The sequence below is a fragment of the Diceros bicornis genome, chromosome 1, assembly GCF_020826845.1.
Source record: "Diceros bicornis minor isolate mBicDic1 chromosome 1, mDicBic1.mat.cur, whole genome shotgun sequence".
Lineage (NCBI taxonomy): Eukaryota > Metazoa > Chordata > Mammalia > Perissodactyla > Rhinocerotidae > Diceros > Diceros bicornis.
The window spans coordinates 3,308,735-3,332,115 of NC_080740.1; the positions used below are offsets into that span (position 1 = coordinate 3,308,735).

Consider the following 23,381-nt stretch of genomic DNA (forward strand, 5'->3'; position numbering starts at 1 on the left):
AACTGGAAAAGCGCGTTGGGTGATGAGTCCCTCTCACTGTAAGAACAGGTTATGGTTTTCATGAGAACCTTTGAATGATGGTGACCTCTAATGGAGCCACCTGCGTGCACGAGCGCGCAGAGGAGGGCGGCTCGCCAACCTCTGGGCCAGAGGAACAGGAGCCTCGAGAAATGAGAGGGCGTCTGCTGACTCCTAAGCAACACTTGGGCCGCGTTATGTCACAGGTGTGGCGGCTTTTGGCTGAGGACAGCCTGAGCCTCCTCGGGCCTGGCACAGCTCCTCCCTCGGGTGGTGCCCAGGAAAGGCCCGCGGGCCCGGGGCGCAAGCTGGTCTCCTCGGGGCTCCGCCCTCCGTGCTGGGGAGGGAGGAGAGGGAGGGGAGCGAGGCGAGCCGGCCGCCCACGGAGGGAGGGACGGCGGGGATGGCGCGGTCGGGCCGCCTCAGGTTTCCCCCTGGAGCCGGCAGCAGGCGTGGCGGCGGGCGGGCCCGGCCATGTGATGCGGGGCCGTGAGGAGGCCGGCGGGGAGCCAGCGGCAGCAGGCAGGGCGCGGGAGCGGGGCGGCACCAGCTGCAGCGCGGCCCCGCCCTCCGTGCCGGCCCCTCGGCTCGCCGGCCCCTCGGCTCTCCGCCCCCCGCCTCTCTGCTCTCCGCCCCCCGCCCGGCCCCTCCGCCCCGGCCTCGCGCGCCGCCGCCGGGCGTTGGCAGCTTCGGGGAGAGCCTTCCCGGCTCCGGGCGGCGGCGGTCGGGGGCGCGATCCAGGCGCCTTCGGCAGGGGGTGGGGGGGCGCGCCTCGCTGGGCTGCGGAGGCTGCGGGGCCACAGCTCCAGGTAAGTGCTCTCGCAGGCTCTGCGCCCCGCGTCGCCCTGCAGCCCGGGGCGGGAAAGTTCGGCTGCCTCCCCTGAGTGCGCTCTCGCCGAGCTCCTCTCTCGGGTCCGGGGGGACGCGCGGGCCAGCAGAGGTGGAGGGAGGGTGCCGCTGCGGGCCCGGCGGCGCGAGGGATGGCCGCCCCTCCCGCTCCCCGGGGACGGCAACAAGTGCACAGGGCTGCACAGCCCGGCGCGGCGGCAGCTGCGGAGCGCACCGAGGAGGCGGCGGCCGCGCCGGCGACCCGGGATGGGCGGGTGGAAGCACCCTTCCACCACGGCACTCTTGCGGTGAGAAGGGGGAGCCTCGAAAGCTGGGGTCTCTCCTGCCCATCCGTGCCTCGGCTCCAGGGTGAGGGCGCTTGGCGGGGCCAGGTCCCGGGAGAGCAGACCAAGCGCGAGCTCAGGACACAAGCGCTAACGTTTCTTTCGTGTGCGAATTATTTTGCTGTGTTTTGAAAGGATCTATAGTTGTCTTGGTTGGCGGTCAAAATTCTGTCGGACTTCCTTATGCTTATTTTATGGTTTTGTTTGCCCCTTGAATATCTGGCGTGTGGGTGGTGGTACCCTAACCTTCCTGTGCTCGGAGTTGCCGCGGGGTCATAATGACGGGCCTGTGCTGGGCCCAGAAGGCATCCTCACCTGTGGAGGGCTGTGTGGAGTGCTTTGTGCTCAGGCTGCCTTGGAAACCCAGCTCTGGTTTCCCGGACACCAGTTAGATTTCCAGGAGAGAATGCATCTGCCTCCCTGGGAGCCCGCAGCGTCCCCCCTATTGGTTACAGCGGCGTGGGTCGAGGAACGGTAGCAACATCTGTGTGTGCGCAGCGTCTCCCTCCTTGACCCCTGCGGGGGTCTCCGCAAATCTCCGCATTCCCGGAGTGATGGAGGTTTACCACCAGGCCAGCGCTAGTTGGGTAAGAAATACGAAACAGAAGTTTAGAAAGAATTGATCATTTGGGGTCCTTTGGGGTCCCTGGTTTTCTGAAGCTTCGTCATCTTGTGTTCCTAGGCCCTGGAGCTGTCAGGGGAGGGGAAATCCTGTTTTCACTACAAAAACAAAATCAAAGACCTGTCCTTGTTAGGTTCTGTATGTAGGTTGCCCTTTGCACGGGAAAATCCAAGCAGAGTGATAACTTGATCTGGGAAGGTTTCTGTATATCTGTCCTGAGTTTTTATAGATACGTTCTTAAAGCACATGGGTACTTGCCTAATCTTGACTAATGGCCAGTCTAGCCCCTTTGCAGTATTTGGAGGAAAAGAAATGAATACTGCAAAAGCCTTCGGAATTTTTTAATACAAGATAATATTTCAATGTAATGTTCTGATGTGGACTTTCTCTGTGATTATCGTACTCATGAACTTGGGTCAAATAGGAATTTGGAGAGCATCAGACCTCATATTTAGTAGTCAGGGAAACTGAGGCACAGAGCTTATTGAGTGTGTGACTCAGATGAATGCCCTGGCTAAGGGGAGAATGGAGAACAGAGAAGCAGTGTTTGTCCTTTTGACTGTGTTTTCTTCCTTATCAAAACCACATAACCTGGCCAACCAAGAACAGGTTATGTAACAGGTGTGTCATTAGTCTTGCCTTTGAAGCACCTGTCCTGTCCTTCAAGCAATTTAGAAACACTTAAGGGGAAAGAGGAAAATAGTAGTTGGTAACTAAGGCTCTACGAAATTTTATCAGAGGCCACACTTGGGTTTCACACCTTTTTAAAATCACATGAATACTGCAGAAGAATCTGGAATATTTTCTCATTGTGCTCTTATAAGAAACTACTGTTGTGGCTGAGACTTAAATTGGGCAGGAATTTCAGGTGAGCTCTGATACATAACCTCCTTTGGTATATGCCATGTGAGAAGAGGAAATGGGTTCTAAGTAAGTATTAACAAATAGCGAAATATAATACTACTTTTATATTAAGCATTCTGTACAAAATTGGCAACCACTATTTTGGTACTTAAGCTCTAACTTCAAGTCCTCCAGAGTTTTTGACCAAGTGCTGACTCCCCAGAAAAATGATTATGATATAAAGGTTGGAAAACCCTTCATGATCGGGGCATGGCGAGGATGGTACTGTACAGAGCCCAAATTACTCTCAACCCCGCAGGCTGACTGTAATTTTATTATACTTTAATTTGCTGATCATATATGAGAGATCTGGTTTATGTAGGTCTTGTCTAATTGCATTTGTATTTATGTTGCTTTAGTGGAACAGAGAAGCTATAGGATATTTTTTTCCTGTGACTTTAAATAAGATTTGTTATGAGGAGATGGGTTAAGCCGGGCAACTCCTATTGAGAGCTCTAAATTAAAAACAGTGTTATATTTGACATGTACCAAATTGAGGGAATTTTGCCATTTTTGAGTTGTACTGTCAATATTATGCCACCCTGTAGGGCTTGAGTCCAGATCCTTTACTTGGGCAAAGCTGGACTTAGAGACATTTTCTTGCTTAGGAAGTGCAGGTCAGGTCCTATACCACAGTGCATTTTTGCCCTGATTGGATGACACTCTGTCACTTTGTCCAGTCTCTCTAATCCTTAGTTCTTTTGTTGTTCTGGTATTAAAAAGTTCTCAAAAGCTCAAAGCAGTGTCATTCTGCTGTTCTGCCATTTTAACGGTCTCTACCATGCTCCTCTCCACATTTTCTGCCTTTATGTTCATTGAACAAATATTTATTGGGGGCTTCCCCTGTGCCTGGCACTGGTCTTTGCTTTAGTTTTCTGGACTGTGGATTTCATGTCTAAGGCAATATTTTTCTGGTTTTAGAGTTTTTGTTTTGCTGTGTTTTCCAAGTGGGCTTCTGCACACTCGATGCTAAGACCTCTGGCTGGTAAAATGTCACGTAACTTTGATAGTGCATCTTCTTAATTGACTGCAATTTTTCTCTTGAAATTTGATCTTAGGCACAATTGTAACCTATTTCTACCGTTACTGCTCCTGGACTACTTCTCCTGAGTAACCAAGATAATGAGATTTGACATTTTTAATATGAGGGAAAGTGAAAAAGTAACTGAATATTGGGCATTTGTTCTAGTGATCTTGGTTTTCAACACTTATCAAAAATGTATTTTTATTAATGTTTAGAGGTGTTTGCCCTTAGTTTAATCTTTTCCTAAATTTATTAATTTGAGATTTGATGTCTGTAGAAAGTTAACGTAGAGGTAATGTTCCTCCAATAGCAGAAGAGACCCTCTTGTCCCCACGAGTGGAGGCCAGCACAGGCGGAAGTGGGCAGCGACCCCTTCATTTGCTGTAGCAGCACATCCAGAAACCTCCTCAGACCAGCCTGCATGTAGCATTCTGCTGTTTCCAGTGGCCGGCTTTGACTGGTGTGCACACGATCATTTTACCTTTTAAAAAAATGCTTAAAATGTTAATATGCCTTATTTCCTTCATAAAAAGACATTCTCTTAATCAACAGATGAAGATATTGCATATATTAATGAAATTTATGGGTTAGCTCTTAAATTCATTATTAAACACTGGTGGTCATGCCCTTGTGCTTAAGGCTTGCTCTTGTTCGTCCATCACTTAGAACTTAAAGAAATTATCTTTCATGAACTATAACAGGGTGGTTGAGACTGTGGACTCTGGAGCCAGACTGTCTCGCTAGGCAGCCCCAGCTCCAAGTGGCCTCTCTCTACCTGAAATTTATCATTGTAACCTGCCCCCTCGGGTTGTTGTGAGGATTCAATGAGTTAACTTACAGAGAGCCCTTCTAGAAGCCTGGCAGACAGTAAGTGCCAGAAAATGCTGGTGGTTATACCTATAACAAATGGAAAGCAGATGAAGAGTGGTAGCTTGAGCAGGTTTTCCAGGTTTTAGAAGGTGGTGGGATGTCAGTGTGACCTTGGGGAGGTGCTGGAGCCTGGGGTCCGAGGCAGGGCTGGAGACCGCCTATGACCACCCAGCTGTGTAACCTTGGGCGAGTATGACCCTTTCTGGGTCTCAATTTCCTTCTCTGGTAAAACAGAAAGGAGTGGACTTGACGGTCTCTAAAGACCTGCTAGTTCTACCATTCTGTGCAGTCATGAAATCTGAAAGTGGGAGGGCGTTTGTCATGCAGCCTTTCCTGTCTTGGGCAGCACCGCCAGGAATGTGCCATCCACAGGGTCTGTGCTGTGCCAGGAGCAGGCAGGCAGTCAGCATGGAGGGACCATGAACTTGCTGTTACCTCCCCTTGATCACCAGACAGTCATCAGGTGGAAATGACTCTGAGTTATCTTTCTGGACTTAGTCCGGAGAGATTTCAGACCTGCAAGTCTGAATCCCACACACGTGGGTCATAGGCTACCCTGCTCCCTTTCCTCCAAGGAGACCCCTGTATGGAAGAGGGGGCATGTAGCTCTGGGAAGGTGGAAGACAAGTGGGCTGATTGTTTCTGAATTTTGTGATAGAAACTTCCACACCTGATTCACAGGAAAACATCACCGTTAGTTTTTGCAGGGATGCTGTCAACCAGAAGGACTTGGAGCAAATGAGGTCTCATCAAGGACTTCTAGGTGTCGGTGAAAACGGAGAGATTTTCCTTGGGCTGGATGGTTCAGGCAAAGTCCTTCTGGGGCAAGTGTCTGTCTTTTCCCCCTGGTGACCCTTGTTTATTGTGGTTCAGGCAAAGTCCTTCTGGGGCAAGTGTCTGTCTTTCCTCCTGCTGACCCTCGTTTATTGTCTGCATTGTCACCTGGCTCTTTGTCAAACTGTTTCTCCTTTTCATGCTCCACTAGCCCCCTGGTTTGCTGTGTGACCAGGTGTTAGAGTTTCAAACTGCAGAGGCGCTCAGTGATTAGTGAGATTATGGGTTATTTGCACCCCTAACCCAGGATTCCAAATTCACTAGAATCACCTGGGTTCAGAATCTCTCAGGTTGTCCTGGCATCTTTTTTTTTTTTTTTTTTGGTGAGGAAGATTGGCCCTGAGATAACAACTGTGCCCATCTTCCTCTATTTTGTATGTGGGTCACCACCACAGCATGGCTTGACGAGTGGTGTAGGTCCACACCCGGGATTGTGAATCCGGGCTGCTGAAACAAAGCGTGCTGAACTTACCACTATGCCACCAGGCTGCCCCCCCCCCGGCTGCCCCCCCCCCCCTGCTAACATCTGCCAATCCTCCTCTTTTTTTTGCTGAGGAAGACTGGCCCTGGGCTAACATCTGTGCCCATCTTCCTCCACTTTATATGGGATGCCACCACAGCATGGCTTGTCAAGCAGTGCTTCGGTGCGCACCCGGTATCTGAACCAGCGAACCCCAGGCTGCCGCAGCAGAGCGCGTGCACTTAACCGCTTGCGCCACCGGGCCGGCCCCCCGGCATCATTTTTTAAGAAGGTGATACAGCTGGTTTTGCTAGATACTTCCCTAACCTTTAGGTGTCTCTGGCATTCTACATCTGAAAGTATCCAGAAAATGGTGATGCCGGCCTTTTCTCCTGGTGTTCCTTTTATGCTGTTGGCATGTCCCTGTCCCCTGCCGCCTCTCCTGTGAACCCTCCACTTCTGTTAGCCAGGACTGGTAACTGCCTGTGGAACACGCTGTGCACTTCCTCGCTTCTCTGACTTTGTTCACAGTAGGCCCCTTGTCCTCTATTTAAAATCTACTGCAGTCCTTGAAGCCAGCTCAAAACACCATCTCTCTGAGACCTTTGACCAACTTAGTACCAACCGAGCTCTTTCCATTCTGAACTCCTGTTACCTTATTGCTGATGCCTCTCATTTGTCACTTGCCACCTGCCCCTGGGTTCAATATATGTTCCAGTGTGTAAGTCTTAACTTTCCAACCTGACTGTAAGCCCATTGATGGCAGGGACCCTGATTTAAGCTACTTTGTAGGGTGCTCAAACCAGAATATACATATGTTGGTTGGTTGGTTATTTTTGTTAACTGTCACGTCAACAAGTCCTAGTTTACAGCATCCGTGCAAAGGCTAATGGTGATATTTTCCTGTGTACCAGATGTGGATTGCGTTGGAAAGTATTGGGATGCAGGGGAGGGAAGGTAAATGTCACTCAGGAAGTTGGATGGCTGGTCCTTCCCATCTGTAAATAGGAGACTCCCAGGCCTCTTAGGAAATTGTATGTTCTGTCTGGGGAAATGGATGAAAATTCTTGGTTAGAATCAGGGTCTTAGGAAGTTTTTCTCTAGGCTCTCGCAGATGCACAATCCCCCTTATAGCATACCTCCGAGGAGTTGGCCATTTGAATACTGTCCTTGAATACTTTTAGTGATGGGGAACTGATAACCATAAAGATACCCCAGTCTATCTTTGTTTTTCCCCCTCAACTTTACTAACAAATAATTGTATGTATTTAAAGTGTACAACCTGGTGATTTAATATATATGTACATTGTGGAATGATTACCAAGATCAAGATAATTAGGGGCCGGCCCAGTGGCGTAGCAGTTAAGTTCGCATGCTTCACTTCGGTGGCCTGGGGTTCGCCGGTTCGGATCCTGGGCGCAGACCTACTTACTGCTCAGCAAGCCATGCTGAGGTGGCGTCCCACATACAGCAACTAGAAGGATGTACAGCTATGACATACAACTATCTACTGGGGCTTTGGGGAGGAAAAAGAAAGGGAAAAAGGAGGAAGATTGGCAACAGATGTTAGCTCAGGGCCAATCTTCCTCAGAAAAGAAAATTAGTATAAAAAAAAAGATAATTAAAACATCCATCACCTCACATAGTTAACTTTTTGTGTGTGGTGAGAGCACTTAAGATCTACTCCTAGAAACTTTCAAGTATACAATACCATATTATTAACTATAGTCACCATGCTGTATGTTAGATCCTCTTCAGAATTTATATTTATAGGTAAAGGTTACGACTTTCGGTTATGTCACCCCATTTCCCCATTCCCCCAGCTGCTGGCAGCCACCGTTCTGTTGTTTCTATGAAATTGGCTTTTTTTTTTTAAGACTTCACATTACTGATATCATACAGCGTACAGTATTTGTCTTTCTCTGGCTTATTTTTGGCATAATGCCATCCAGATTGTGGATCTTGTTGTGGATCCATGTTGTGGATCTTGCAAATCTTGCAAAAAGCAAGATTTCCCTTTAATGGCTGAATAATACTCCATTGTGTGTATATACCACATTTTCTTTATCCATTCATCTGTTGATGGACGTTTAGGTTGTTTCCAAGTCTTGGCTATTGTGAATAGTGCTGCAATAAGCGTGGGAGTGCAGATACCTCTTTGAGAGTGATTTCATCTCCTTAGGATATATACCTAAAAGTGGGATTGCTGGATCGTATGGTGGTTCTATTCTTAATTTTTTGAGGAACCTCCATACTGTTTTCTATAGTGGCCGCACCAATGTGCATTCCCACCAACAGTGCACCAGCGTTCCGTTTTCTCCACGTCTTCACCAGCATTTGTTATCTCTTGTTTTTTGAGAATAGCCATTGTAACAGGTGTGAGGTGATATCTCACTGCAGTTTTGATTTGCATTTCCCTGATTAGTGATGTTGAGCATCTTTTCATATACTTGTTGGCCATTCATATGTCATCTTTGTTAAAATGTCTATTCAAGTCCTCTGCCCATTTTTTAAATCAGATTGCTTGTTTTTTTTGCTATTGAATTGTATGAGTTCCTTATATTTTGGATAATAACCTCTTATCAGATAGATGGTTTGCAAATATTTTCTCCTATTCTGTAAGTTGCCTTTTTATTTTCTTTTGTTTTGCTGGGCAGAAGCTTTTTAGTTTGATGTAGTCCCACCTGTTGATTTTTGCTTTTGTTGCTTGTGCTTTTGGTGTCAAAACCAAAAAATCATCACCCAGACCAAAGTGAAGGGGCTTTTTCCCAATGTTTTCTTCTAGGAGCTTTATGGTTTTGGGTCTTACTTCTAAGTCCTTAATCCTTTTTGAGTTAATTTTTGTGGGTGGTACAAGACAGAGGTCCAGTTTTATTCTTTTGCATATGGATATTCAGTTTTCCCAGCACCATTTATTGAAGAGACTGTCTTTTCTCCGCTGATTACTTTTGGCTCGGTTGGCAAATACTAGTTGACTGTATATGCTTGGGTTTATTTTTGGACTTTTGATTCTGTTCCATTGGTCTGTTTGTTTTTTATGCCAGGACCATATTGTTTTGATTACTATAGCTTTGTAATATAGGTTGAAATCAGGAAGCATGAGGCCTCCAGCCTTGTTCTTCTTAAGATTGCTTTGACTATTTAGAATCTTTTGTGGTTTCATACAAATTTTAGGATAGTTTTTTCTATTTCTGTGAAGAATGCCATTGAAGTTTTGGTAGGGATTATGTTGAATCTGTAGATAGCTTTGGGTAGTATGGACATTTTAATAATATTAACTCTTCCGATTCATGAACATGGATATCTTTCCATTTATATTTTCAGTTTCTTTCATCAATCTCTTACAGTGTTTGGTGTATAAATTTTTTACTTCCTTGATTAAACTTATTTCTATGTATTTGATGTTATTGTACATGGGATTTTTTTCTTTATTTCTTCAGATAGTTCATTAGTGTGTAGAAATGCAACAGACTTTGTATGTTTTGTATCTTGCAACTGTACTGAATTTGTTTGTCTAACAGTTTTTGAGTGGTGTCCTTAGGATTTTCTATATACAAGATCACGTCATCTGCAAACAGACACTTTTACTTCTTCCTTTTCTATTTGGATGCCTTCGTTATTTTTTTTCTTGCCTAAGTGCCATGGCTGGGACTGCCAGTACTATGTTGAATGGGAGTGGTAAGAGTGGGCACCCTTGTCTTGTTCCTGATGTTGGAGGAGAAAGCTTTCAACATTTTTCCCTTGAGTATGATGTGGGTTTGTCATATATGGCCTTTATTATGTTGAGATATGTTTGTTCTGTACCCAATTTGTTGAGCTTTTATCATGAAAGGATGTTGAATTTTGCCAAATGCTTTCTCTGCTCTAATGAGAGGATCATATGATTTTTTGTCTTCATTCTATTAACGTGTTGCATCACATTTATTGATTTGTATGTTTTTTTTCCCTTAATGTAGATGTTTATTGCTGTAAGCTTCCTTCTTAGAACTGCTTTTGCTGCATCTCATAAATCTCGGTATGTTGTATTTCCATTTGTTTGATTCAAGATATTTTTTGGTTTCCCTTTTGATTTCTTCTCTAAAGTGACTGTTCAGGAGTGCGTTGTTTAACTTCCACGTGTTTGTGATTTTTTCCCCCAGCTTTCTTCCTGCTATTGACTTCTAGTTTTATACCATTGTGGTTGGAAAACATACTTGATATGATTTCAACCTTCTTAAGTTTGTTAAGACTAGTTTTGTGACCTAACATGTGATCTGTCCTGGAGAATGTTGTGTGTGTGCTTGAGAAGAATATGTATTCTGCTACGTTGGATGGAATGTTTTGTGTATGTTAGTTAGGTCCATTTGGCTTACAATGTAGTTCAAGTCCATTATTTCCTTATTGATTTTTCTGTCTGGATGATCTATCCATTGTTGAAAGTGGGTTATTGAAATCCCCTATTGTTACATTGCTCTCTATTTCTGCTTTCAGTTCTGTTAATAATTGTTTAATATATTTAGATGTTCTGATATTGGGTGCCCATATAATTATAATTATTATATCCTCTTGATGAATTGACCTCTTTATCATTATATAATGACCTTATTGTCTCTTGTTACAGCTTTTGACTTAGTTTATTTTGTCTTATAAGTATAGCCACCCCTGTTCTCTTTTAGTTTCCATTTGCATGGAATATCTTTTTCTTTTTTTTTTGAGGAAGATCAGCCCTAAGCTAACATCCATGCTAATCCTCCTCTTTTTGCTGAGGAAGACCGGCTCTGAGCTAACATCTATTGCCAATCCTCCTCCTTTTTTCCCCCAAAGCCCCAGTAAATAGTTGTATGTCATAGTTGCACATTCTTCTAGTTGCTGTACGTGGGACGTGGCCTCAGCATGGCCAGAGAAGCGGTGCGTCAGTGTGCGTCTGGGATCTGAACCCGGGCCGCCAGTAGTGGAGCGCGCGCACTTAACCGCTAAGCCACGGGGCCGGCCCCTGGAATATCTTTTTCTATCCTTTGACTTTTAGCCTGTGAGTGTCCTTAGAGGTTAAATGAGTCTCTTATAGGCAATGTATAGTTGGGTCTTGTTTTTGTAATCCATTCAGCCATTCTTCATCTTTTAATTTAAATCATTTACATTTAGAGTAATTTAGAGTAGTTATTGCTAAATAAAGAGGTACTGTGACATTTTAACTGCTTTCTGATTGTTTTGTAGATCCTTTGTTCCTTTCTTCCTCTCTTGCTGTCTTCCCTTGTGAATTGATGAGGCTTGTTGGGGTTCTCCGACTGTCCTTTTCCCTGTGGGGTGAATTCCCTCCGAGGGGATCCTTCTTGGCACCAAGCTGCTCTGGACTGGGGGATGGAGTGATGCAGGTAAAATGCTTCCCACGCTGCTCCATAGGATTTCTGCTGCTTCTTTGTTAGTGCAGAGTTTTCCCAGAGCTATCTTTGTTGGTTTGTAGTTGTCTATTGTTGTTGTTTTTGTGAGGGGGACGAATGTTGGGACCTCCTAGTCCTCCATCTTGCTGACATCACCCCCCCATCTCCACCCGCCTCCTTCCAGTTTGTCTTTGGAAAGCTTAGGCTGTTAAATTTAATAGGGGGGGAGAATTGTTTTTATCATAGTTCTGCTGCTTGGGGGCCATTCTGAACAATTCTCCTTCATGACAGCCCCTTATATTTTTGAAAATTGATTCCATATTCTACCTTCAAGCCCACTTTTATTTAAGTTGGAAAAGAAAAATGTTTCTTCAGCCCTTGTTAAGTGATGTGATTGTTGAATCTTCTCGCTACCCTGAATACTGCACAGATTCCAATTTGCTATATTCTTCTTAAAGCATAGTACCTCCACATGCCATCTGACAGTGCGGAGCACAGTAGGACAATTCCCAGTCTTGCTGAAAGGCCCCTTCTTCCAGCGAGGCGGTGGAGCCTCGTGGTTAAGGTGACTAGCTGCAAATCAGAGACTTGAGGAGACTCACAGTTCTGCTACTTTCTGCCTTGTCTTCTGAGTCACCTAAACTTTTAGCCTCAGTTTTTATCCATTTCTCTCATAGGATTGTTGTAAGGACTCAATAAGATAGTCTACGTAAAGTGCTTTAGACAGAACCTGGGGTAGAATACTTTCTCAAACAATGGCGTTCCAACTCTGGTACTTCTAAGTGGGGTTATTGACTCTCTATGTTCAGTCATCTCAAAATCACCAAGTTTGTTTTTACACACGTTGCTGCGGAGTCCCAAACTTCATTCGTGGACTTGCGTAATTTTTTTCTTAGTTCCATGAATAGAATTTAATATTTATCTCAAATTTATTTTCCTGTATGTGACCATTTGTTCTACCTTTTCAAAGTCTTTTAGATTGTTTATAAATCTATCATTCACTGTCCTTTCTTCCTCCAGGTTTTCCATAGGATTGATACACATTTCTTTAATGCCTTAAGGAAATAATAAAACTATTATCTAGGTTGAGGTCTCAGACAGAGAAGTTTGTGTCTATACAATCTTGCACCTCTGTTTACCAATTTCAGGTAGAGTTGTTCAACTAATCACTCTTATTTGTACTAGCATCTGATTCTTCATCTTCCATCTTGCCATAAGGGTATATACTATGTCCAACACATCTATTATATCTAGTATATGGAGTTACCAGTTTAGTAACCACATAATGGAGTGGGGTTATTCTCAAGTCACTTCTTGGACAATCCACACAGGCTCCAAGTAGCCACTGCTGCTGCTTTGAGGTACTCAGACACCAACCCTCTAATGATCTGCTCTAGAATCCCGTTTAGAGGATGAACATGAAGTTCCTTCTGTCTATAGTTTGTAGAATCTGCCCTTTTGAAAGTCACAATGCCACATGCCTGTCTTCTGTATTTGAGTTCTGTCATTCTCCATAGTTCCTGGCGGATTATGGTGGGAAATCCCAGGGGTCTTCCTAGCCTGGAAGGCCCAGCAGCCTGGAACTTCTTCAGAGCAGCCCGCTGCTTTCTTATGATGAACTTTCCCATCTACAGATGTTTGTTCTGTCCTCTTCAACTGGAAAATCATTCCCCTCCAAGAGGAGCAAAACTTCAATAGGGGTAGAGGAGCTCTCCTTCCTGCTTTATCATCCGTCTACGCTGTATCACCGGTCCTAGGCAGACCTCTTTATCTCTTCCTTTACTGTTCTGACTTAAAAATAAGTTGAAATAAAAAACTTATCCTTACTTTTTTTTAGCAACCTCAGGTCATTTGGGGCTTTAGTCTATCTGACGTAACTCTTAAGAGCATGACACCATGATTATATGAGAAAAGAGGCAGGGAGGGGGATAAAAACAAAGCCATTCGTTTTGTCATTTGTATGAGTGGAAAACAGCACAAACCTATGACCTGGGAGGCCTAGCTTTAGTCTTGAGCTCATTGACCATAATGACCTCTACATATCTCCATAGAAGCCATATCCTTTCCAAAAGGGAGGTCTTTGGTTATTTCTGTGGACTGTGATTTCTTCAGGTGGTGATTTCATTGATTGTTACCGTCCAGTGGAGGTGGGATTTGGTTGGGATGGGGTGGTGGGGAATTAAGGCCCAGGTTAATCATTCTGTGGAAAGTGTCATCTATCTCCCTTTTATTAAAAAAGCCATCTTTATGTATAAGAAGCAGCTCATCTAACTCTTCCGCACTGCCTTTCATGGAGTTGTCAGCTTTGCAACTTGTCAAAAATCTCGGGGATGGATTTCTGCAAGTTGCTTTCATAGCACTTCCCACAGCCTCTCGAAACTCAGCAAGTTTCCTGATGGCCACTCCCCATTGTTAGAGGCCAGAGACAACACAAAATCCATTACCAATGTTTTAATATGTTTTTAATTGATGGATTCTTAGGGAAATAAAATAGAAGTATTTCTCTTAAATTGTATGTTTCTTGTCACATTAAGTTGTTACATAAAATACTTGTGTATTGTTTCTTCTCCCATTTAATCACCAGAACTATTGATAACCTGCTATTGAATATGGAACAGTGTCAAGAATATTTAAAATCTCAGCCATGGGAATTCTTTTTTTTTTTTTTTTAATTTTTTGTTTATTGCAGTAACATTGCTTTATAACATTGTAAAAATTTCAGGTGTACATCGTTGTACTTCTATTTCTGCATAGATTACATCATGTTCACCACCAAAATACTAATTACAACCCATCACCACACACATGTACCGAATTATCCCTTTCACCCTCCTCCCTCAGCCATGGGAATTCTTGATGTTTAGTTAGAAAAGTTCCAATTTGGATAGAAATTGTTTATGAGACAAAGATCTCATGTCCTCTGATTTTTTTTTCAGCCTTCTTATATTTTAATATCTTATGTAAGAAATCTATTTCACATAGCTTAGCTTGTTTTGCAATAAAACTGAACAATCTAGATTATCTTCATATTTACTCAAAGTCTCAAATTAGCTTTTCACTTGGCTTACTTGTTTTACAAAAATGGGAATTTTTGCTAGGGAGAATTCAACTTTACCACGAACAGTTTAAGGAAAGTCTCATCTTGATAGGAATGCTGAGTGTAATATGGATGTTGTAGAATCTGCCTTTTTGAAAATTGGTATGACATGTGCCTGTCTCCTGTATTTCAATCCCTCTGTCATTCTCTACAATTCCTGATGGGTTACGGTTGGGAAAGCGGGGTTTTTCTTTTGTCATTAAAGTGGAATAAGCATTTCTTTTTCCTTTCACCTTTGTGATAGGAAGCTTTATCTTCACCGACTGTTATGGCATCGTTGTGGAAAAGCAGCAGAGCAGAAATTAGAAGTAGACAGGATGTCTAGATTTAAATGAATTTAAGAACAATCTTTTTAGTGGGAGTTAGACATGATTTGCTGGTGGTTTGTGCCATTCATTTTAAGTCTGGTAGTAGACCATGTGCAAGAGGAAGGTTTTTTTTTTTAAAAAAGACTTAGTTTGAGTTTAACAAAGGCGGGACCAAAAGCAGAATTTAGGTTGAAATCTTAGCACTGTCTCTGGCATAGTGGCTGGGTCTTGTCACCTCTCTGGGCCCTGGTGACCTCATTTGAAACCCGAGGGGTTAGCCAAGTCCTCCTCCAGCTTGTGTGTCTTTGGAGGTAAGGGTGGGGTCTTAAGCCCCCCTTGGGTTGCTAGCAGAATGCTGGGTTCCCATAGTGCTTTCAGACATTTGATTGGCAACATCTAAATTGTTCAGGAAGTTAGGTGTGACGATGCTACTTCAATGCTATGTCTTTACAGGGAGAAATGATGGCTCATACCCTGAGATTTTCCTGTCACGGCAGCTTGTGTTATTGTTGTCTGAATACCTCCTGAGCAGTGAGGTGGAATCAGCCAGTAATAATCTAGTAATTATTTTTAATTGAATTTTAAGATGACTGAAAAAAGTACGTATTAACTTCACTTTAGCAGATGGAAATTAATGTACCAATCTCCATTTAGACTGGGTGGAGAAGACACCCTGAAATGTATGGCATTTTTGATAAATGTCCGTTTTCAGCTAAAATAAAAACAGTTATAATGGTTCTCTCTCTCCCTTTCCTCCCCCTGCCTCTCCTGCCCTCTACTTCACTTTCCCTCTCTTTCCCTGCCTCCCTCCCCCTTTTCTCTTAAGAAACTGGATGATTTCACAATTTTTAAAAAAAGGTATAGAAAACTTCTAAAACCTCTAGTATTTATGTAGCTCCTGACCTAGTAATAGTAAAGAAAACAAACTTGTGCCCATAAAAATGGTGACATTTTAAGGTGTGACAGCCCTCTACTTCTCATAGAACCTCAAGATACAGAGATCCTATTATACTGGTGATTTGGACATCAGGCAGTATTCTTTTGGGGATTTTACTTCCTGGGTGTAGGGGCTCTAACCCCTCTTATCACCCAGGAGTTCTTTCTGAAGCTTTTCCATGCCAGTGCAAGTTGTGGTTGGGAATTGGAGAGTTCTGTTGAGTTTTGAGCCTCCGTTGAATTGTTTGGCTGGTAATTACTATGAGACAGGCATATACTGGGTACTGGAGGCTTAGAGATAAGAGGCTTGGAAATAGCTTTTGAAGAGCTCAGTGCTGCCAAATCAGCCATTAAACAAATAAATATATTGTGATGTGGCGACCGTGTGGGGCAGGGCCTTCTCAGCAGCCTGAGTGAAGGCGTTTTCCTGAGAGCCATACCTGGTATCATGGGGATCAAAGTGTTGTCCAGTTCTTGGGTGTTTTTGCTGTTATAGTGTTCTAAGTATAATCTATATTGTATATATGTATCTGATTCAGTGATACAACAACAGAAATGAATTTAAGAAATAGACATTTTAATAAATCTGTGTACTTCTTCGTTCATAAATACAATGGGAGTGGTTATATCTTTGAGATGTCAGAATTCAACCACAAACTCTTGCACTTTAAAAATTTTATTTATTGAACTTACATAATTGTGCTAATTAAAAAAAACTTTCAAATTTGGGCTTATAAATAAATTAAACATTTCAAGTAACTATGAGGGCGGAGAGAAACTTGGATATTATCAAACAGAAAAGACTGTTCTTTAGTATTCCAATTTGTTTTGGCAATATGCTTATAATGACTATGTCTGAAATTTGTATAGAAAAACCTAGCTTTGTATATATTTTTTTCTAACTACAGACACTTGAGAATTGAAGCAATTCTGTAGAATTCTGGAAATGTTTGATCAAGGTCTTGGTGTTCTGCTTGACTTGTCAAGAGTGAACTGATTCTAATGTTCCTGTGGTTGGGGGATAGCCCTCCAGTCTAGGGCTAAGCGCTCCCCAACTCTGAATCACATCGATGCCCACTGCTTTAGCCAAAACTAAACTAGGGGAGGTAAATGATAGTGCCTTATCTCACCGTAGTAACATTCAACAGGACTGTTGTGAATACAGTGAGCACATGCTGGTTGTTATTTATTTTGGGGCACAGGATCATTTGAATAGCTTAGTACTTAAAATCCACTGTACTTTTTTTCAGTGTTCCACAACTGAATATCACTAAACTTATGGAGCATTTAAAGTCGAATAGCATTTACAAGATACTAATCGAATGAATCACCATCTCATGTGTTGTTTTGACAGGAAATGTATCATGTCTCAATAATTTCCTTAACATTTTTTCCTGCCAGGTGCCTGTTTTCTTCTTAACTTATTCCCATAGAATTCCAACTATGTGGTGGACTTCCCCAGTGGTACACTTCCACAGTTCCTGTCTGTCCTTCTTTAGTGTAGTTACTGACTTCTGTTTGTGTGGAATTGAAGGCTTGTTATGGGAAAGAGAGGGGGGAGCTATTTTGGAGACTGATGTCCAGCCAGGATGCCTTTGTCTGATGAGCAGATCTTCTCTGCCCCAGCATGTAGGACTTTACAAAGTAGGTGTGAAGACATGCCTGTTGACAGACACGGTCTAAGGCCAGATGTACATAAAGTAGTGTTCATTTATGGAGCGATTAGAGGGGATTTTCTATTTTGTATATATATATAATCAAACAATTTCTTTTTTTTTTAAAGGAACATGAGCTACCTTGAAATGAAACAAATCAGAAAAATAAAATATTTAGGCGGTATCTATTTTAAGCCAAGTGCTGTGCAAGGCAGTCTGAGGGCTGTGAAAAGTTTGTCACAGCCCCTGGCTGAGGTGAGGGCGTTCAGGTCACCCTCACAGGGTGGCTTGTGTGGTGGCTGCTAGGAGAGGCGCAGGTTTAGTGCTCTGAGGTGCTTAGAGCTGGGGCTCTGGGGGGAGGAGGAGCCAGCGCACGAAGCAACCTTTCTTGGCCAGGAGCATCTTCTCGTGGAAGTAGGCTCAGAAATCTGCTTTTACTAAGTTAGAAATTACATGAATGTGTGCAAAGAATTTTTAATTTAGTAACTTGTGCAGCTGTTGGGAACATTCATGTGTTTGTCTTTGGATATTTGGGTTAGTACATTTCCGACTAGTAAAAGTGTGTGTGTATATATCATAACTAAATTTATATACGTTTTGTTATATATATATCACAAGATATATAACAGTATATATAATATATATATATATAAAACAAGAACACTTTTGTAAGTTCTATTGATCAGTGAGTTATCAGCCACAGCCTGTTATTTTATAGTCTGCTTTATTTTTTTGTGACTTAAATCTAATAATTTACTAACTGTTTTCCTTCTTTGGTAGGATGAGTTTATGGTTGATATCCACTATTCTTTATTGGATATAGAATTATTGCATTTTAAGTACAAACACATAGTAGGTAACTTCTTGTAAATAAAAGTGACAGTGGTTTCTTCCTCCAGGAGTCTTCCCCTTCTTGTGTTACAGGATTACAGAGTATAGAGTGAGCCTCACATCCCTAGACACCTAAAGGCACGTAACTTCATAGCGTGCCCCATGTCCCACTGAAGACACAGATCTGTAAGAAGGCTTGCTCCTTGTAGGGGCTGGCGTTTATGCAATTAGAGGGAGCCCTGCTACGCACATTGGTGTAAGCTTTTAACTGTGCTTAGAAAACTAGTTTTCTGTGTTACACTTTTCACATTTGTACTTTTTCTTATTGAGGAATAACAAGTTGTGTAGAAAAAGAATACCATTTATTGGCAAACCAATCAATAGTTTGATGAATGTTAACAAAGTCCGTGTCCCATTTTTGTATCATTAACGGGGCTGAATGTCAAATCCATAATATGGTTGGGGTGAGAGGCACAAACAGGAATTAGTTAGCACTGTTAAACATGGCAGGTCCAGGGCACCAGCACTGCAGTGTGCAAGAGACGGGGAGGGGGTGAGCTGGCCTGAGTGAACGCTGTGGACCCTGGCTCCTGCTGCTTGTCCCAACTCTCTTCCTCAGATTCTTCTCTGCATTCCTGTTGCAGGATCAGGCAGGTACCTGGTCATGAGCCCACGAGCAGAGCTCACAGCCCAGGCCTCAGTTTCCTCATCCATCGCCTTCTGCAACTTTGTGAGCAACATAGAATTGTCACATGCACCCTGTAAAAAGCTCCTAAGTTAAGCAGCCTTACTAAGTATACTTTACGTGCCTTGTGTCAGAATGCCGTTTAACTATCAATTTGCCTGGTGGAGGCTTGATATTAATGGTGTCAAAGAGAATTGCAGCCAGGAGACGTCAAATGATCATATACTCTGTCTAAGCAGAACTTTCTTCTGTGTCACTAATGTTAACAAAAGTAAAAAAAAGAAACTAAAAGGAAAAAAGAAATTAATTTCTCTAAGTCAGCCAGTTAAGGGTTTATTAACAAGTCACTTTTGCTTAAAATGCAATTGTTCTCACTTAGAGTCTCAACACTGAGCTTGAGATTGGGGTGCAAGCCTAGCGTGCCTCGAGATGAGTATCCTGCACCGTCAGTGTCCTCGTCCATGAAGTGGGGTGATACCAGCCCTCCAGGTAAAACTGAGTAATTTACCAGTCAAAGAAGTTATAGATGGAAATGCTTTGGAAAGTTGAAATGATGTATAAATATAATACCAAAACCTCCAAAATGCTAGCTCTGTCTGCACAACTATTTATGGCGTAGATTTATTATTGCTGTAAATATGCATGTGGAAAAGCACTGAATGTGATCCATTGGTACCATGCCAGCTCTTGCGTCTTTTTGTTAACTGGGCACTTCTGCATTTAGTAACATGGAAGAAAAATGTGGAGCCAATTCAAATTAGGGGAGGAAAGTCTCAAAGAGGCCTGTTGTAAGAAGAGGGGCTAATGAGTGGCCGTGTTCTGGTAGGAATCCTTGGTTCTGTACTTGAGGTTGCAAAAAATGAAAAACAAAACCCTCAAAAACCACTGTTTTTCTTCTCTTCCGTTGTTTAGCTAGAGTATAAAGCCACTTGAGAAAGCATTAGTGAGGCATTTTTATTAGACCACAAATCCCCCTTTCAGGAAAAATACCACCCAAAGAGGTTTTTGTGAGTACTTCTCTCATATTGTTGGGAATATATACATTTAAATGGTTTGTAAATATTTGCCTCACTCTTTCATTAAGAAATAAAGTTTCAGGGGCCCAAGCATTGGTCTCTTCTAATCTTTCAGAGCCGGTTGACAGAAAGACCCTTCTCTTGGACTGGTGGTCTGATGGAAAGGTGACTGCAGGGTGGAGTCTTTTGCTTGTCTCTTCTGGATTTGGAATCATGCTCAATTGTAACAATAACACCATTGTTCTATCAGTTGACTTTTCCGTACTGGAAACGTTTTGGGCTAAGTACACATCAACTATCCTGGAGTCTTGAGTTGCAGTGCCTTCCTTGGAAGGGTCTGGTTCTTTAACACATTTACAAAAATTCTCACTTCTGAGTCTTTGGGGTGGAGGTGGGCAGGCACATAGTGTTCCTACTGCAGAAGATGGGGACTTCTCTTAATAATGAGCTCATGATTGCCGTAGGCCACAGTAGATAGAGCCACCGTGTAAGTGGCTTTGTGCAGTTGGAAAAATGAAGCTTATGAGGTTTATCCAACCACCCAAGCAGTCCCTGTAGCATTTGAGGGCCCTATTACAGGGAGCATCGGGTGAAATTTTCATCAGCTGTAGAAAGACCTCTTGGTGTAATTTGGTTTGGAGTTCTGGAGTTTGACACTAATAATGATGACAAGGGTGATGGTTCGTCAGTTGCTTTCCCTTTGTTCCGCACGGTGCTTGAGCCTTGTGCGTGTTATCTTGAATTCCTACGACAACCTCACCATCGCTGATTTACAGATGAGGAAGGTAAGGAGATGAGGAGCTAAGCAGCCTCGCCTAGGTCCAGCAGTTTGTTGATCCCTGGTCTGTGGGACTCTCCTCTTCACTTTCCCACGGGGTCCCTCAGAAGGCTTGGAGGGGAATCCAGTTTGTCCACATGAAATAGAGACCAGAGGAGTGGGCGCTCTACTCGGCTGATCCAAAAAGACTTCACTGCCTCTACTTCTTCAGATTTGTCTTCATAGAGAAAGTAATGCTTCATCCTTCACGCTGGTTACAATCTGTGTAGGACACTTGTCTGTGTTTGAGGGTCTGATTTACATAGCTTGTCATCCTAAATCTTTCCAGGATGATAAAACGTTTTAAAAAAAATCTTTTCCCTAGAGTCTAATATGCTATCTGGTTGGTCAATTATGATGTCTAAGTTCATGGCTGTTTCTTAGGGGAAAAGCTCCAGACTTGGCACATCTTCTAAACCTGGAATTCTGACCTCTCAATGCCTGTGCTGTTCCCAGCACTTCTATGCATTTCAAGGGCCCGTCTGCATTTTGAGTGTGTTGTGTGACCTTGAGGGTGACTTCTCATTTAGTTGCTCCCAAGATTTATCTGTTTGCTGTGCACCTCTTCTTTGGCCTTGATTCTGTCCCCTTGAGCCTTTTCAGGTTCCAGGGGCATCCTGGGGCTGGGCATGCCCCCATCCCCCCACCTGGCCAGGGTGCAGATGAGGGGGAACGTTTCCTGCAGAAAAACACTTTAAACTCGAGTCAGTCTAGTTTTACTATCACCTTGCACCAGCAATTGTAAACATTATCTGTTATGTTAGTGCTCCCGGAAAAATCCTTCTCTTGGTCTTAGTTCTGCATAATTGCTGCAGTCACTGCTCCATTTGAATATCTATGTAAGCTTCCAATTAGCACATTTTAATGACTTATCCTTTAATAGACATTCAACGTGGAACTTAATTCAGACAACTCCCAATTATAGAGTTGGTCCCAATACGTGCCATACTTTTGTTCTGAGAGTAAATTCAAAGATTTGGCATCGTTCAAGCCTGCTTTGTGTCCAGTTTGTATGTCAGATCTCCATGATACTATTTAACAGTAGATTTGAAGTAAGCAGTGATAGCAGAGTGATGGTAAAAAACACAAAACAAAGATGGGATGACTTTACTTCTGTCACTCTGTGTTCTTGTGTTTCAAATGTAAAACAGTGAAACAGTGCGAGTTGTGGGTTTTAACAGTTTTGTTTCATAAGTGAACATTTTATTTGAAATATTGTTTTGTATTTGAATAATATCTTTCAAATTGAAATTTTTTTCTTTTTGTGAGGAAGATCAGCCCTGAGCAAACATCCATGCCAATCCTCCTCTTTTTGCTGAGGAAGACTGGCCTTGGGCTAACATCCGTGCCCATCTTCCTCCACTTCATATGGGATGCCGCCACAGCATGACCTGACAAGCGGTGCGTCGGTGCACTCCCGGGATCCGAGCCCAGGCCGCCAGCAGTGGAGCGCGCGCACTTAACCACTACGCCACGGGGCCGGCCCTTCAAATTGAAATTTTAAAAGTTGTTTGGAACTTAAAGGTGAAGAAAAAAGTTGTATTGCGGGCACAATTCAGTAGTTGACTTTATTGTGTCTTTGGAAGGTGTCTAAGAGTTTTATATACACTTGCTATTTTTTTTTACAGGCACAATTATATATTTGCAGTTCAATAAAATAAGATTTTCACTGCATTTCTTTTCTGGCCATTGCTATGCGTTTTAAAATTAAAAATTTTGTCTTATAGAAGATGGGCATAGTAAATGGCCTGCTTTGGTGTCAAGTGGTCTGGGCATGCCACTGCTGGGGTCACTCTACACATTGCTCTCATATCTTCCCACCGTGCATTATCTGCGAAGTCAGGGGGAATCTAGGTTGTGGAGAAGCATTTCAAGTAGCAGACCCCGAGTTACTGTTTGTGGAATTCTTCCCGTGGTCTCCACTTTGTTCCCTGTGGTTCAGGCACCCCATTTTTCGGGATCACTGTAGTGGCTTCCTAACTACAGTCCCTGTTTCCGGGCTTCCTCTCCCTGTCTGCACCCTCCCACCTCCCGCTGCTCACACTGTCCATCTTCCGCTCTTCTCTGAGTGAAGTTTCTACAACACAGACCTGAGCACGTCAGCTTTCTCTTGCAGTCCTTCGCTAGCTCCTCGTAACTTTCAGTCCTCGTGCCCTTCGCAGTCTGGCTCCTGCGTTCCTCTCTGGCCTTCCGGCCTCCTGGGCTCCCTGGACACACCAGGCTGCTGCTCTTCTGACTCTGCACTTACTTTCCATCTGTTTGCCATTCCCTCTTCCCTACCCTGCTTCTTGCAAACACCAGGCTGACTGCTGTTCTTCCAGGATCCTAGAGTCTGGGTCAGCTACCCTGTCCTGTGTGCTCGGCAAGGACCCATGTCCACTGTATCACAGCACTTATTGCTCCGTGTTGTCATGTCTGGTATACGTGTTGTCATTCATCTCCCCTGCTGGACTGCAAGCTCCCGGCACCTGGCGCAGCATCTGGCGCTAACTGGGTGCTCTCGGTAAATACTGCATGAATGGATAGAGCAACCGCCACAGGTTCCAGCCGTCTGAGTTACAGCGTGTGCAAAAGGGTCTGAGATTTGGGGCAGTGTTTTCTAGCTTAGGTAGAGTCCCCGATCCAGCTGGTCATTAGAACCACCTGGGGCAGGGGGGTTTGAACTACAACTCCCTGGGCACTGAGACTGCTTGAATTAGAATCTCTGGCAGGTGGGACCAGGGAATCTGTATTAAACCCCACTGGTATGCATGATTTTTTTGCCTACAAAGTTTTT

At 43.4% G+C, this 23,381-nt stretch overlaps 1 protein-coding gene across 1 annotated transcript in view; it reads left to right on the forward strand.

Moving 5' to 3' along the window:
- Nucleotides 1–727: 727 nt before the first annotated feature.
- ARHGEF28 (Rho guanine nucleotide exchange factor 28) overlaps nt 728–23,381 on the forward strand; it is a 298,793-nt gene continuing 276,139 nt past the window's right edge. Inside the window, exon 1 of the mRNA XM_058560657.1 lies at nt 728–827. The gene's annotated coding sequence lies outside the window, so the exon portion shown is untranslated. The remainder of the gene's footprint in view (nt 828–23,381) is intronic.